The following is a 14,889-nucleotide window of genomic DNA, read 5'->3' as shown; positions in this document are numbered from 1 at the left end:
ACAGAAAAAAATACTAATACAGACATTACAATTAAAAACTGCACAAAAGGAATTCTGTGACACAGCATCAACTTTCAGTTTACCCACACTCTGCATACCCTTCCCTCTGATACACACTGGCTTAGAATTTGTTTGTAAAAGAACATTGCTTTTTTTCAAATAGCCTTCAGTGATGACTCAAGCCAAAGCAATGATATGTTTTCAAATGGTAAGCTGCACTTTCTGGAAATCCAGCTTTCTGGCAGAAGCCTTTGGCCTTAAGGTTCATGGTTGGCTTGCATAGAAAAGCTGCGCAAGAGATGGGATCCCATATGAAATAATACATTATCTAGTCAATGCAGATTCATAGTTTCCTTTTTAATGTAGCTGCAGCAGATGAAATATTATGAACACACAGATTTAATTGGAAGTATCTTTTTCTGAAGATTGTCCTGGATTCAGATCCTTTCATTTTCAAATTTCAATCATACACATATATGTATACAGATATACATACATATGTATATATATTTATATCTACATAGATATATATACATATATGTGCTGTATATATTAGGATGTCGAAATCCTGTAACCAAACTGGAAGCCACAAGAGAGAAGCCTGAAAAAGAAAAACTCTGCCTCCTATTCCAGTCTTGGAAATTCAGGGAATAACCAGCACTCTGAGACTAAAGGGTTCTTGTGGGGTAATATAAAATGATTAGATCTGTAAGGTAGTGGGGAGCTTGGCCATTAAGTGTTTTATATGTGATAAGAAACTATCTTAAATTCAATCCTAAATTTAATAGAGAGCCAACAAAGAGAGTCTAAGATAGGAGAAACTTAATTTATCTGGGCGATACCAGTCAGTATATTGCATCAACTGAAATATTTTAAAGGACTCGATGGACACCAAGCTCAATTGGTATTACAAAAGCTAGTACATACAAGTCATCAACTGGGGAAGCTTCATGACATCTGTTAGGCTATTTATTTTATTTATGGATAAACTGTTTATTGATTAAAGAGCATTTAATTGCTTAAAACATGTCAAATACTGTTTTATTCTCCAGCAGTTTACAGTATTTTCATATGTATAGAGTGATAAGCACCAACATACAAAACTAATCCTTTAATCGATTCTAATAAGTGAGGAAGACAAAAACAGAATTTTGAAGCCGTCACTGTCCAACATTCAGATTTATGTAAAAAAAAAATTTATGCAAATGTTTGGTTTTACAGAAAATTTCTGAACTGTACATTTAAACCTTTATAAAACAAAATGAGTTCAAATGTTGCACTATTCTCACTTTAATGTTTATAAGCTATATAACAAACAGAGAGCAGATACAATATATCTCATACAAACGGACTGCTATTTTTTCATATTTAAGTCTAGTCTTTTCTTTTTGTGTCTCAGTTCCTCCCACCTGATATGAGAGCAACAGGCACTAATAAAGCTGCTTCACAGCTGTCATTTTATACCATCAATTAAATATGATGGGCGGCACAGCTGCATCATTTGTCCATTGTCATCTTACAGCATGCTGCTGTATTTTGCAATGCTCATGACAGCTTACAATATTTACTTTTCAATACAATGTACAAAACAAAATCATGTTTAGCTCATTTTTATGAGTCACAGGTGGAGTTTCATTGTACACCGTTGACCAATCAGATCAACCAGGTTGATGCAGTCTTACTCAACACAGCAGAATTGATCACAATTCAGCAAAAATAAACAGATAAATCGATAAAAGTGCTGTCTAAATTGTCCCACTGCATGCTTTTCTTTACAGTAATTAGTTATAACTAATTATAGATTGGACAGTTAGTCTCTACTCTCAGTTCTAGTCTCTGTCTGCTTATAAAGCATTATTTTCAACTGTTTCATCCACCGCAGTTTGTTCACCACAATTCAGAATGCTTCTGACACTGATCAAACTTTTTTACAGCAAACTGATATTTTAACAAAAGGATGCAACGATAAGAACTGACTGAGTTTGGGTTGTGCTGCAGCTTTGCACCTCTTACCCTGCATGGGTGATGTAGATGAAGTCTCAAGGTGAGATGATAAAATGTGTTTTTTTTATTGAGTTGGTAACTATGCTGTTCCAGTGGTACAATTAAACTTTCCTGAGTAAGAAGACAGCCAGAAAACTGTCAGAATTGATCTTTTTTTAAAATTTTTTAATAGCACAAATAAGTAACATAATGAAGTGTGGACTTTGAATATAAATACATTTTCCAAACTTTAAATAACATTAAATTTCACTTAATTTTACTGCATTGAGAGCACATTTTTCCCATCTTCATTTTCTCCATTAAACTGAATACTGAACATTTTAAATTCATTAAATTTCCAAAACTGAAATGTCTTTCAACACTCTTGATTTAATCATTTGCAAAAGGTCTTCTGTCAAGCTCCACATGCTTTAAACATCTGGATTTGGGTACTTTTTCTTATTCTTTCCAGCAGATTGCATAGAAAGTGACTGCAGAAACTACAGTCCTCAAGTCATATGTCACATACAACTGGGTGTAAGGTCAGCCCTTTGCATCCTTTGTGCCATTGCTCTGTCTTTTTGCTTTCGTGTTTTTAGAAACAAAATGTAACATCACTGAGCTGCTTTATGTGGCTATTATTGGCAAATAAAAGCAGCATAACAACAATTATGTTGCTACCAATGAGTTTGTGTCCTCGAAAAATCTACGGCCTTCTGTTTGTTGTCTGCACAACATTGCAAGAGTGCTAAAGCTTATGCCTGGCAGAGAAAACATGTTGGGCACTTTTACTTGCCATTAAGCATTTAGATGCACTTTTTAACTGTTAATCTCAACACTGCCATCTGCTCCGTCACCAGTTATCATTACACAAACAAGAAAAATATTTTTCATTCCGGGAGCCTCAGAGAACATTTTTTTCACTCTTATCTCTTCGTTTCATTTCTGTATCTTTTCATCATCCCTCTTTTCCTTACAACTCACCCCCGGTGTCATTCTCTACGCTGCCTTTGTGTCTCTCTGTCTCATTTCGGCTGCCACTGATGGTAGCCAGTCAACCTTGACAGATGTGTTTCAACTAAGGGCGCACTATAAGGTTATAACTGCTCACAGAAGGATGCACACAAAAGGTCAGAGGTGAATTATGAGTGTGCAGACTTAACAAATTTGACATTATATATGTCATTGTACTTCTTCACATTGCTGTACCGCTGCACAGCCTATGTTGCAGGTGATCCGTGACAGAGTGTAACTTACCTTCTTTATGGTTTCATCTTCGGCATCTTTTCTCTCCTGTGCTCAATTCCACACTCATAATCGCCTGGGCGCGCTCATTTCTCCACCTTGAATTGAATAGAAATGGAGTCAGTGGTTAAGAATTCAGCAAACACATCAAAACACTCCTATGATGCCCTTGTGGGTAACATGCTGGTCCATGTGCCATGTGCTCATGCTGTGTTGTTGCTCTCTGCTCTTTTTGTATACTCATTCCAGGCTGCAGTGTGTTTCATTTCAGCTGAAATGCTGGGGAACAGTTCAGAGCACAATTCTTCAAAAGTCAAATTTCTAAAACAATCTCTGTTGACCCAATAAGAAAACCTAATTCTTCATTGATCTGAACTATACATATTCAGAATGCATGTACAGAATCCACTAAGCCCTGTTTTGTTTGGCTGTAAAAATCAGAGAACCAACATGTTCGTTTTGATAATAAACCCTGTCTTCTGGATCTTCTGGGAAGCTACAAACAGAATGAAAGAAGGGAGGGGATGTGCAGAATTCATTTTAAGCCTATTTGTACTGAGTAAAATCTAGTGTATCAAGTCCTTGAGGTGTTTTGGGAAAGAGTGAAATCATTCTTTGTCTCACTGCGATGATTCGTTACAGCAGAAAAGCTGAGAGCAGATCACCTTCATCCTTCTACTACTTCCTAAAGCTTATATATGTGGCCTGTCATTTAAATTTTTTTTCCTCCCACAAATACAGCTTATGTAAGACAAATTGAGCTCTGAGATGTATCTCGTGAGACCGAACCAGATTGATTATTATTCTCTTTGCAGATTAGGTTTCTCGAAAGCATCCATTTTCTAGAATTTTAAAAAGGTGATGAGGGGATGGTGGCAGATAGTTCAATGTGGGGGCACAGAACAGATGGTGGTCTGTCCAACTCGCGCCAGGTGGAGCTGGGTTGGACCAGGTTTTACAAACACATACACAATCACTCAGGTCAGATGGAGGGCACCAATTCTCTAGGGGCCTTCAAGTCATTTTCATATGACAAGGATGCCAGGATACATTAAAAAGTGTACGGCAAATATATATATTCATGTATTTGTATACAAAGAGACACTATGATATCAAATATAATTTTGGGTTCCAGAACTTGCAAATTATGTCAAAGATAACATATCACAATTATACATTTGTTGAGAAGCTCTAATTTTGAATTCTAGCAACGCCAGCAAAAAACCTTATAGAGCAAAGCTGTATGGAAAACTTAAAATCATTCACTATAATCTTTCATTTCTTAGCCTTTGAACTTGAGAAATGTTGCCCATGTATCCATCAAATATATATATATTAAAAAAATCATTATTCATGTTTCCTTGAAAAAGATTACATTCAGGTTGTAGTAAGGACGCGGCCAACAAAAGAAAGGAACATCTCACAATTAATTAGGTAATTAAAAAGGTAAACTGCTATTGGATGTAGACATTTTTGTTGCTTAAAATGTTAAGGAATTACATAATATATATAATAATATACATAATATGATTAACATATGCAGAAAACCTGGAGAAATATCTGTATGCAAAGAACAAGGTTGAAAAATAGTATAGAATAGCAGTGATGTGTTAGCAGACATGGTTCTGCAGTGAAAATGACTGCAGTGCCTCAGAAACACTTCTAAAGACGTCCTCAAGCAACAGTTCAGAATTTTTTTTTTTTTTTTAAATCTTCAACTGGCATATTCAACTGGTAACTCACAGGATGGTGTTCAAGTCAGGTACAACACACTGGTAAACATGTGCCTGTCTCAGCTTTTTTTTAAAAATCTGTTGCTGCAGGCAAAAAAAAAGCAACATTTATTCATTTAAACATTTAGAATTTTGCTTTTGTCAACCCTTCAGTTAAATATAAGGAAAATGCTCATTACTGCATTCTGCTTTTAATTGACATTTTACACAATGTAATCACTGTTTTGTTGCAAAGCTTACACTCTGATGTGTGTTAGATGTTTCTTTTAGCAATTCACTAGATGTTTAAAAACCCTTAACCCCCTTAACCCCGTAATCCCTTATAATTGATCAAAATTAGAGTCTGTCTGAGATTTGTTGTTTTATAATGAGAGAGAATTAGATGGAAACCTTTTTCAAGACCACTCAAACTGCAGATAGGAGATCGTGCACTTTCTGGGGAAAATGTTTACGAAATGAACCTTTTACGTCATGCTGTAAAACTGTCCCGTTTGAATATTGTGGAATCATATCTTACATGTAATATTGTATTGTAAATATTATCAGCAGTGATAACATCATCTTCATGTGAGACACTTAAAGTTAAAATGAAAAGAAATCACACCGACTTGAGTAACACATGAAATTTAGCAGTCCAGGTGCTCTCTCCTCTCTGTCAATCATATCACCTCTTCAGGGGAAGAATTTCAATTTCACACTCGGCTGGGGTGCAAAACACAAACACACCACTTAAACACAGGTACAGGAACAGAGATGGGAGGCGGGCTGGGTTGTTAAACGGATGAACATATGTATTCATGAGTGCAGAAACAACCAAGGGAAAAACATAAATAAATCAGACCCATTGTTGTCTAATACAGCTCTTTAGGTAACAATGTCACTGCTCTCAGTCAAAGTAAGCACTAAAAGATTTCCTTACAAAAAAGGAAATCTTGTTCTCCTTTTTCATATCCTTCAAATTTTATTTTTTATTTGACCTGGACTTGTCCTGTCAACCGCAGCTCTGCATCTAATTAATTAACTTCACTCTAAATAATTCACCCCTTCCCAGTGAATAATAAAAAAAGCAGAAATGACTGTGACCTTTCCAAAATATGAGAGGCTTAGGATCGCGGTGCATTTTAAAAGATAGGCATGAGATGGCAAAAAGAAATCTAAGCAGAAACACAGAAGGGAAAAAATGAGAGAATGTGAACTGAGCAAGTAAGAGAAAACTTTTTCCCTGTCAGAACGAACCTTCTTATGCTGAAATGTGATACCGAAATAGCCTGCTCCGTATTCATGAATCTATTAAAGCACAATCAATGAGGTGAGTGATACTTAAAAGATTAGGCTGACTTTGACCCAAGCACTGGCGAGGAGGAGGAGAGGGAGGGGAAGCATTCTGCGGAGCCTGGGCCAGAGGAGATGGCGATTTAGAGTATCTGGGTATCCTTTGAAGTTTCAGCAGATGAGGCTGGGCTGTGGATCAGCCTGCGGCCTTACTGCATTAACCCCCCGAGCCCAGCTATGCTTGCACTGAGTCAGCATCAGCACCAGCTGGCTGCCTGCCTGGCCAGCAAGATGCATAATCTCCACACTAGTGTAGCACAGATCTATTATACAGAACCATTATTCAAACTTCAGCAGTGATTACCTTCATGCTTTATTACATTTTCACAGCAGCATGACTTCATACCAGTCAGTAGCAGATCTGGTGTTGGTGCTTATTTTGGACAAAAATTGAATTTGTGGAGCAAGACTTCATAACATCAACTCAGAAGTTATTGTGTGATCTCTTATCTGCCAGCAGACGGCACAAAGAAACACACACAATCAAAATCAGTAGACTGAAAGTCACACTCACACAGATGCACATACACACAAATAAACAGATTGTTTGTGCATTTTTGCCTGATTGTTTGAGGCATGCAGACACACTGGTGATGGATAGAGGTGAATCACGTGAGAAAGAGGATTAGAGGGGCTGTGAAAAGCTGAGAATTATTGACAGGAAAAAGGAGGATTTAGATTTAGCTTTGCCAGTCCACTGAACGTCTAACCTCTCCCCTCTCCCTTCCATGCACACACACTTACATATAAACAAGTGATGACTCAGACCGTCTCAAGCCACTTTTAACTGACAACTCTTCAGAAAACTACGACATAGCAGTTCCTTGCTCTGACCGGACTTTTATATTGGGCTTACTTCAACAATCCAAACCATGCAAATTATGTTGCATATCTCAAAATGCTGAAGACTGTGCTGGTGCAATATTACTAGATTACTAGAAGAAAAAAAGGCATGAACACAGTGAAATATGCAAACTTTTAGGTTAAAATGAATCTGCAGAAAAAAAACCCCACTAATCCGATTTTTTTAAAAAAAACAACCAAATCTCTGTGTGATTAAAATAATTCCAGATTTTGAAAAATACTGGAGGTGATTAAACTACTCATCTGTTGCCGCAATCTGTCTTTTTTTCCCCCTGTTCCACAGAAAACATTCAATATACACACATATATATATATATATATATATATATATATATATATATATATTAAAGCATATATGTCTTGTGAAACAGAGGCATGTAAGCATTGGTTTGCTTGGCTGCGTAAGGAGTTCTTACAAGGACACTGAGATGCGAACAGTATTTGCAATTGAAATGAGGGGTGTGAATCATAGGCAAGAGGGAGGGCTGATGGCACCCCACCTGGTTGCTTAGACTTCCAAAGGGCACACTTAATGAATTCTCAGTGCTGCAATGTGAGAAACAAACACTGATGACAAGTAGTCATTTATTAAAAAGCAGGTGTTTGGCGGTGTACGTGTGCATGTACTGTATTCATGCATTGGTTGATGCAAGTGACACATATTTAAATATTTCAGTGATTTTCTTTTTTATTATTGTAAAACAAAGCAAAAAATAAATAAATTGTGACTTTGTCTGTTTGCGCTCTGAGATGCAAGCTTTGTTAATTTGAGCTTTTTTCCCCTTATCTTTGAGTAAAGACAGGATATTTTATGATGAAGCTAAAAGTATGGTATGAAAAATGCAAATAATAAATAACAAATGGCATCAAACCCAATATAGTTAATGTTTTGCCTCTTCAACTTAATTTAACGTGTCATTATACATCCACTCCTGTATTTCAAGCCTGCAATTCATAATAAAATTTATTTTGTTCTAATGAATAAACAGAAAATTTAAGTTGTTTGATTCTTCCACATTCCAGTGTGAAATGCTAATATTTTACCAAAATATGATTTTGTACTGCTGCTTTGTAATTAGACATGTGGTTCTAATTTTTTTTATTTTTATTTTGTCACTAGTGAAATAGGTCCAATTAAAAAAGTGGACATATGACGACTCTCTCCATGTATGATGCTAAGGACATGCTGAATGCACTGTCTACCCTGTGTGCTGATCAGAAATGCCTGTCTAACGTTTAAAAGAAAGAAAGATGGTGTGTAATGTAAGCACTATAATCGGGCTCCTTCATTGATATGTGATAGCAAACCTTTGCAGAGTGCAGGAGAAGCACAATGAAGGTATAAAAAAAACAAAGGTGATGCTTTCTGTCATCATCTTTCTTTGCAAATTTGTATCTCTGACATCGTTTTCAGTTTATATTAGATCAGATAATGGGTGACACTATAAAATACATAAGAATGGCAGTCAAAATAATCAGATATAAGCTGAAAACCTGGCAGGGAGGGTGATGGCCTGTACTGCGAATGCAGAGGAAGAATAATGGAGACATATGGCGCATTATTCCTGACTGTGTGACTGTTACTGAGCCTGGAAGTGAAATGAATACCAATGTGACCAATGCGCAACACAAGAATCGTTCTATACAATTCTTACACAACTAGACTGGCAAAGCGATATTACCGCAAAATGTTGAATCAGACAGAAAAAAAAACTGAGCACCTGTCAGATTTGTAAACCTTTACATTTCTTTTGACAACTCTGATTGAATAAAGAAATTCAAGAAATCTTTCTATATCTTTAATATGCAGTCAGTTTTCCTATATATGAGCTCTGTCACAGTGAGATTACCCTCCTAGAAATCCTCACCTGTAGCAAGACCCTAAACTTCAAATAAAGTCTTGCCAGTGAGTGGATGACACATCCCCAATGTATGTACTACACTTACCCACATGATCTGTGAGGGTTTATTCGTTTTGTAAAAGCCAAGGTATACACTAATCTGAACTTCAAAGCAATAAAACATAGCATTTCCACATATCCCTGAAACAGAAAATAGAACAGTCTTATAAACTGAACCCAACAGAGATAGTTGCCTTCAAGGTCTGAGCTTTGAGAGGCAGAGGCTGAGTGCACTGTTAAAAAACAGTCTTGTCATAGCTCCAGTCCATCTCCATTTCTGTCTGCCTTGGCATTCATAACTGTCTCCCTTATCTTCTCTCCACTGCTCTCTCTTCAAGCATATTGCTCTCAAAACTGTATTTGTGATATTTTTCTCCCCCATTCACTTCCACTCTTTTGTTTCCTCTCATACCTAATCGGTTTTCCTTCATGTCCTCACTTTATTTCCCCTAAAGACAATCTCTCCCACACTTTTCCTTGCTCCTTCTCTGACTCTGTTGCTCCCTTGTGCTCAGTGATCATAGGAGCAATGATCTAACAGAACATTTTTGGTAACAGGAGGCCAATTTTCTGGACTTGGCAGAGCATCAGCGTTGCTATACTGCAACAGCACAGTGCTTTGATAATAACAGCAAGATATCTGATTAACAAAGAGTAGCATGTGTGCTGCAGCAGCAGATCCAACTATAGTCCAGGCCAGTGATTTCATGCAAATTTGCAAAGCTTGCCATGGGCTCTAAATGATTGGCAAAAGCTGGGGAGAGGGGAGCATGCAAATACTAGTTCGACAGAGGGGTGTGCTTAGTGATAAAGTGGAAACACAAGCTTGGGAGTCCAATCAGGCCGAATCAATGTGAACTAATCCTGTGGCAATTAACAAACTGTGGTTCAATGCACAGGACATCATTTAATTTCTTTTTGAGTTCTTGTTGTGAAAGGACTGATTGAAACCTCTGGACACATGACAGCAGAGAGAAAGTACACAGTTGAAAGGGCTTTTCTTCTTGTCCCTACAGACACATCTCAGAGAATTTAGAACTCCGCAAGCTGTGGGTCATACATTAAGTGTTTATATCTGCCCTGTGGTGCAATAGAGAGCTGAGCTTTGAAGAAATGAGAGATACGATCCAGTGGTGAGGAGAAGGGTGATGATGAGTGAGATGGTGGCAGTATCATGATTCTTTTTCCTCACCCTGATTAGCCTCTTTGTCATCTCTTCTTTATTCTCTCTCTGAAATTCTCCGCCTTTGTCCCCTTCTCATTAAAAACCTTTTACTGCATATTAAGAAATCTGTGCACAAACCGATTCTCTGCTCCACTGTCACAAGGACAGTACAAAAAAAAACATTTCTCATGTAGAGACAAGATCCTTTGCTAAGGCTGGATGTTTAGCTGAAATACTGGGCCCAGTAACAGCTGCTTAAGTTTTAAATTGTTGGTTTTTCTGACAATAATCAATGTGAGCAAACGTAAGCAGCAAGAGTCATTATGGAAAAATCCACTGTCCTCTTTATGCACTAACATTTGGGAAATTTTTTTTAAAAAACTGCATGTACTTTAGAAAATTGACCTTTTCAGTAAACAGTAAACTGTTGTGTGACTCATTATCTTTCTAATCTTAATTACCAAACTTTGTAATCTCATCATAAATTCAGTGCAAGTTCACCCTATAACGTTACCTTCACCATGTCCAGATAGATCTACAGTATAAACTGTAGGGTATAATTATGTGACAATATGACACTCAAAAAGGAAACTCATTTTCCACAATCTATGTACAAGGGAAGTCTGAGAGACTTTTTGCTCGTAAATGGCCAGTAAATTCCTGTTAGTGTTAATTATGAAATGAAGAGCAAGAAAAGAATACAGAGAAGGAAGATTTGTTTGCAAAAACAAAAGCAACAGACACGAGAGGAGAGGCAGTTTATAAAAACTGAAAAAGTAGCCGTGATAATCAGCTCAGCGGAATTAATTTATAACTGCACTAAGGCCATAGGCTGTCCTTAGGACAAAGATCAGATTAGCATTCTCACAGCTCTTTCTACAAGGACCCCCCAAGCCAGTATTCCTGCCCTTTTACTGATAGATTACGACCCAGACAAGGAACATCTACTCCCCTCTGCTCAGGGAGGATGTGGAGGAAGGGTCACAGTTCTGCCAAGAGCCTAGAAATAGTGTCATACCTTCAGAAGGGAGTAATAACGATAATTCATAGGTCAGAGGCACAGAAGTGCTTCCACACCAGTGTTGCGTGTGCCGAAAGCACTTATATAGCATTAAAGTTCAAGAAAGGATGGATTACACTTTTAAAAAGTCATGAAAATGAAAAATCATACTTCAGGTTTTAATTTTAGAGCAGTTGTACTCCCCCAAAATGCATCCCAACTGGTCTCACTTATTTACAAATAGAGTCATTCTAGTCATCTGTAACAATTCCACCTTTTTTCATTTTGACAATATATAAAAAATCTAAAGGGCAATGCCAATTTTTTAAAGTAACGTACAAACCTATGGCAGGAATAACAATTTATCAACTGAACAGCTTGTTTGAATTTATATACAGCTAATATATTTAAAGCCTTACTAGAGCACAAGGAAACCCAAGTCTTTTCTGCTGTATTTCTTTCCTTTTACTTCCCCTTGCAGCTGAGAGATAGAATGGTTGTTTTCATAACAACAGCAAAAACCTGTGATTTCTTAAAACTTCTTGCATAACTGCAACATCTGCTTCAGAGGCAAAAATTTACTTGTAATTTTGACAGCATGATTTCTTAACCAGAAATGGTTTTAAGGTTATATAACTGAACTGTTCTGTTTAAACTGACCAGCTGACAGGGGGAAAAACAGCAGACAGATAAGTCTTATAAAAACCTGCCGATCTGTAGGAGGCTGAGATCCCGTTTCTGAGCCAGAAAGTGCGCTGAGCTCGATCTGTAGAGTGAGGCAGCAAGCAGAACCCACCACAACACATACTGTTAAACCCAAGCAGAGGGAGAAAGAACGAACCTCGTGCCGTCCACAGCAAGTGGGACAGAATGAGCATCAAGATTGTCACTTGGATGAGTTACTACTGAGAGACAGCTGCATTGCACTGCTCAGAGGACCAACAATCGAGCAAACAGATTTGACAAAAAATGGAAAAGAGAGAAATTGTTGGAGAGAAAACAAGGTCTGTGAAAGCTCAAGACAGATGTAGTCCAGATTCTGTGAAAGCGAGTCCATGTGTAATAAACAGGAGAGGATAATCATGAATGTTTATCACACAGGGAATACATCTGCGTTGTTTTGCTTCATAGTCAAACTGGGATATACTAACACTCATAGGATAGCAATTTGTCTGTCTCAAGTGCTTGATAGCATGTATTTCACATTTCTCTGAGATAGCACTGACAGGCCATCACAGCCTGGCTTGATACACTCTCAAGGATAAACTGGTCTTTGAAATCTGTCTTTCCATTCACATGTAACCTATACAACCAAAACAAAAAGAAGTAACTCAGCAAATCACCTGGACCAAATTGCAGAGTCTGACCACAGTAGTTTACTAATCCAGGTTTAAAGATACGGATGTTTTTAAGGCTGTTGTTCCTTTGTTTTTTTTTACCAGGAAGACATGCCATTTTGCATATCTAGAAAACTCAAACCCAAACTCTACTGTTTCACATGTAGGCATTTGATTTTTTTTTTCTTTTTTATATGAATGTACATCTTGGTTACAAATTCTGTTTCTTCCCCCCTTTTTTCTTTTTTTAACTTTTTCTATGGTTTCACATGAAAAACAGATACCAGGAAATAAAATACCAGCTTAGGGTTCAGGCAAAATATGTGGCTAAGCGAAAAAAAAACATTATCCCAGTCGCCAGGAAATAATTGCATATGCAACAAACATACACTGCACGTATTACTAGTTTCCAGAAACATCTAATGACTGTGTGTTTTACTGAAGACTGAGCTGAGAAATAACTCTGCAGTTGTGTGACTGATCCTATCGCACCGTCTGTGCTTACCTCCTCAGGAGTCACAATTGTTAACTGTCAACACACGTAAAACCCATAACTGTTACTACTGGATACAAATAAGCCTGAAAACACTGCTTTTGATACAAACAGATATAACCTGTCTAGATGGATTCTTTGTGATTCTTGCAAAAACATCCAGCTGCCTCTTAAGGTGAAAACAAAAAAATCCAATAGTTCAAACTGGTGTTGCGTGACAAATGCCTTGTGAAAATTGGGCATATAGGCATAGAGCTACAGGGCTTGAGGCACAGAGACTAAAATCTTGTGCCATGCTCCAGCTCTTGCTAATTAGTTTTTTCTTTCACAATATTGCATACAATACTAAAAACAACTTCCTCTGTGAAGGAAAGAATATCTGAAAATGACTCATGTTTGTAGCTCGTTTAAACTACCACGCATGCCACTATAAAGCACACAGATTATTAAAGCATCACAATTTGTTCTTTTCCTATAATAAACTGTCTAAGTTATGCAACATTGTTTGCATAAATTTTGCACCACCTTGCACGTTTTGTACAGTAGATCATTTTGCTTAAGGCAACATATTCGTGCTTTTTCTCCACAATAACCTTCCTTTCACTCAGCTCACTTGAACCTTAATGTTATTCCATTTTAATGCACTGCCAGAGACTCACCATGCCAGCTGCAGCTGTACTGTCTTACACTTGCTTGAATACAAATACTGAGTCAATATAAAGTAAATAGTTCTTTATTGTTCCTTATACAGGACGATAACAACCAAAGAGATTTAAGACAAATGCTTGGGCATGCTTAAAATGAGTAATTGGTCAGGAGACATTTAGCCTTTGAAGAGTATAGGCACAGGATGGCTATTCTAGTACTGGCTGGGTTTTATATGTGGTATAAGTAAATAATTCCAGACAACATTTTCTAGATTGAAAAGTCAAAGTCAGTCGTCTCTTAACTCTTTTTAATACATGCATAACATAAATAAAGAAAAAGCAATCCAATCTCCTGTCGGAGGCCCCTTAATTTACTTTGTTCATAAACTGCATATGAGTTTACATTGTTCTGAAATTTGCTTTTAATGTGTGTCTCTAATTAATCCACTCAATTCTGTTTCTAATTCACAGTGTACAGTTGTGTTATGTGTATAGACACTGGATTCTGTAATAACATTTTTTAGTGATTGCAACAGCATAAAGCATCTGTCCATCCATTTTCTATACCCACTTAATCTGTTGGTCAGGTCGTGGGGGGGGGCTGGAGCCTATCTTGGTGGTCATTGGGCGAGAGGCGGGGTACACTCTGGACAGGTCGCCAGCCCATCACAGGACCACACAGAGACAAACAAGACAAACCATGCACAATCACTCCTAAGGACAATTTTAGACTCACCAATTAACCTAACATGCATGTTTTTGGATGGTGGTAGGAAGCCAGAGGACCCAGAGGGAACCCACGCATACATGGGGAGAACATGCAAACTCCACAGGTGGGGATTGAACCTGGAACCCTCTCACTGTGAGGCGACCGTGCAGCCCCAGCATAAAACATAGTATAATAGGCAATAATGCACATTTGCCCTTCCCACAAATACATTTAGCTTAAGATACTAAAGTGATTATTAGACCACAAGAAATCAACAAGAAATCTCACCTCATATCATGCCAGCTTGTGTCTTTTCATAAAGAATTTTTCCCAGGTGTAGAAGTGATTTCATGAATTCATGTATTAGACGTAGTTGGTTTGTCAAGTCTCAATTTCCCATATCTTGTTAAGATGACTTTCAAAGGTGCCTTTTTCAACAAACAGAAAATACAACAACATAGCTTCAAATGGATTAACAAG

General features: G+C 37.4%; 1 protein-coding gene across 5 annotated transcripts in view; it reads right to left on the bottom strand.

Annotated features, from left to right (window-relative positions):
- The window catches only part of dlgap1b (discs, large (Drosophila) homolog-associated protein 1b), an 88,701-nt gene that overhangs the window by 53,297 nt on the left and 20,515 nt on the right, over positions 1-14,889 (bottom strand). For all 5 annotated transcript variants that reach the window (XM_072378665.1, XM_072378666.1, XM_072378668.1 and 2 more), the window contains exon 2: positions 3,241-3,326. The gene's annotated coding sequence lies outside the window, so the exon portion shown is untranslated. The remainder of the gene's footprint in view (positions 1-3,240; positions 3,327-14,889) is intronic.

This window comes from Leuresthes tenuis, unplaced genomic scaffold (genome assembly GCF_036924035.1).
Source record: "Leuresthes tenuis unplaced genomic scaffold, fLeuTen1.0.hap1 SCAF_24, whole genome shotgun sequence".
Lineage (NCBI taxonomy): Eukaryota > Metazoa > Chordata > Actinopteri > Atheriniformes > Atherinopsidae > Leuresthes > Leuresthes tenuis.
The sequence above is the reverse complement of the archived record's forward strand: the minus strand, read 5'-3'. Positions and strand labels throughout refer to the sequence as shown.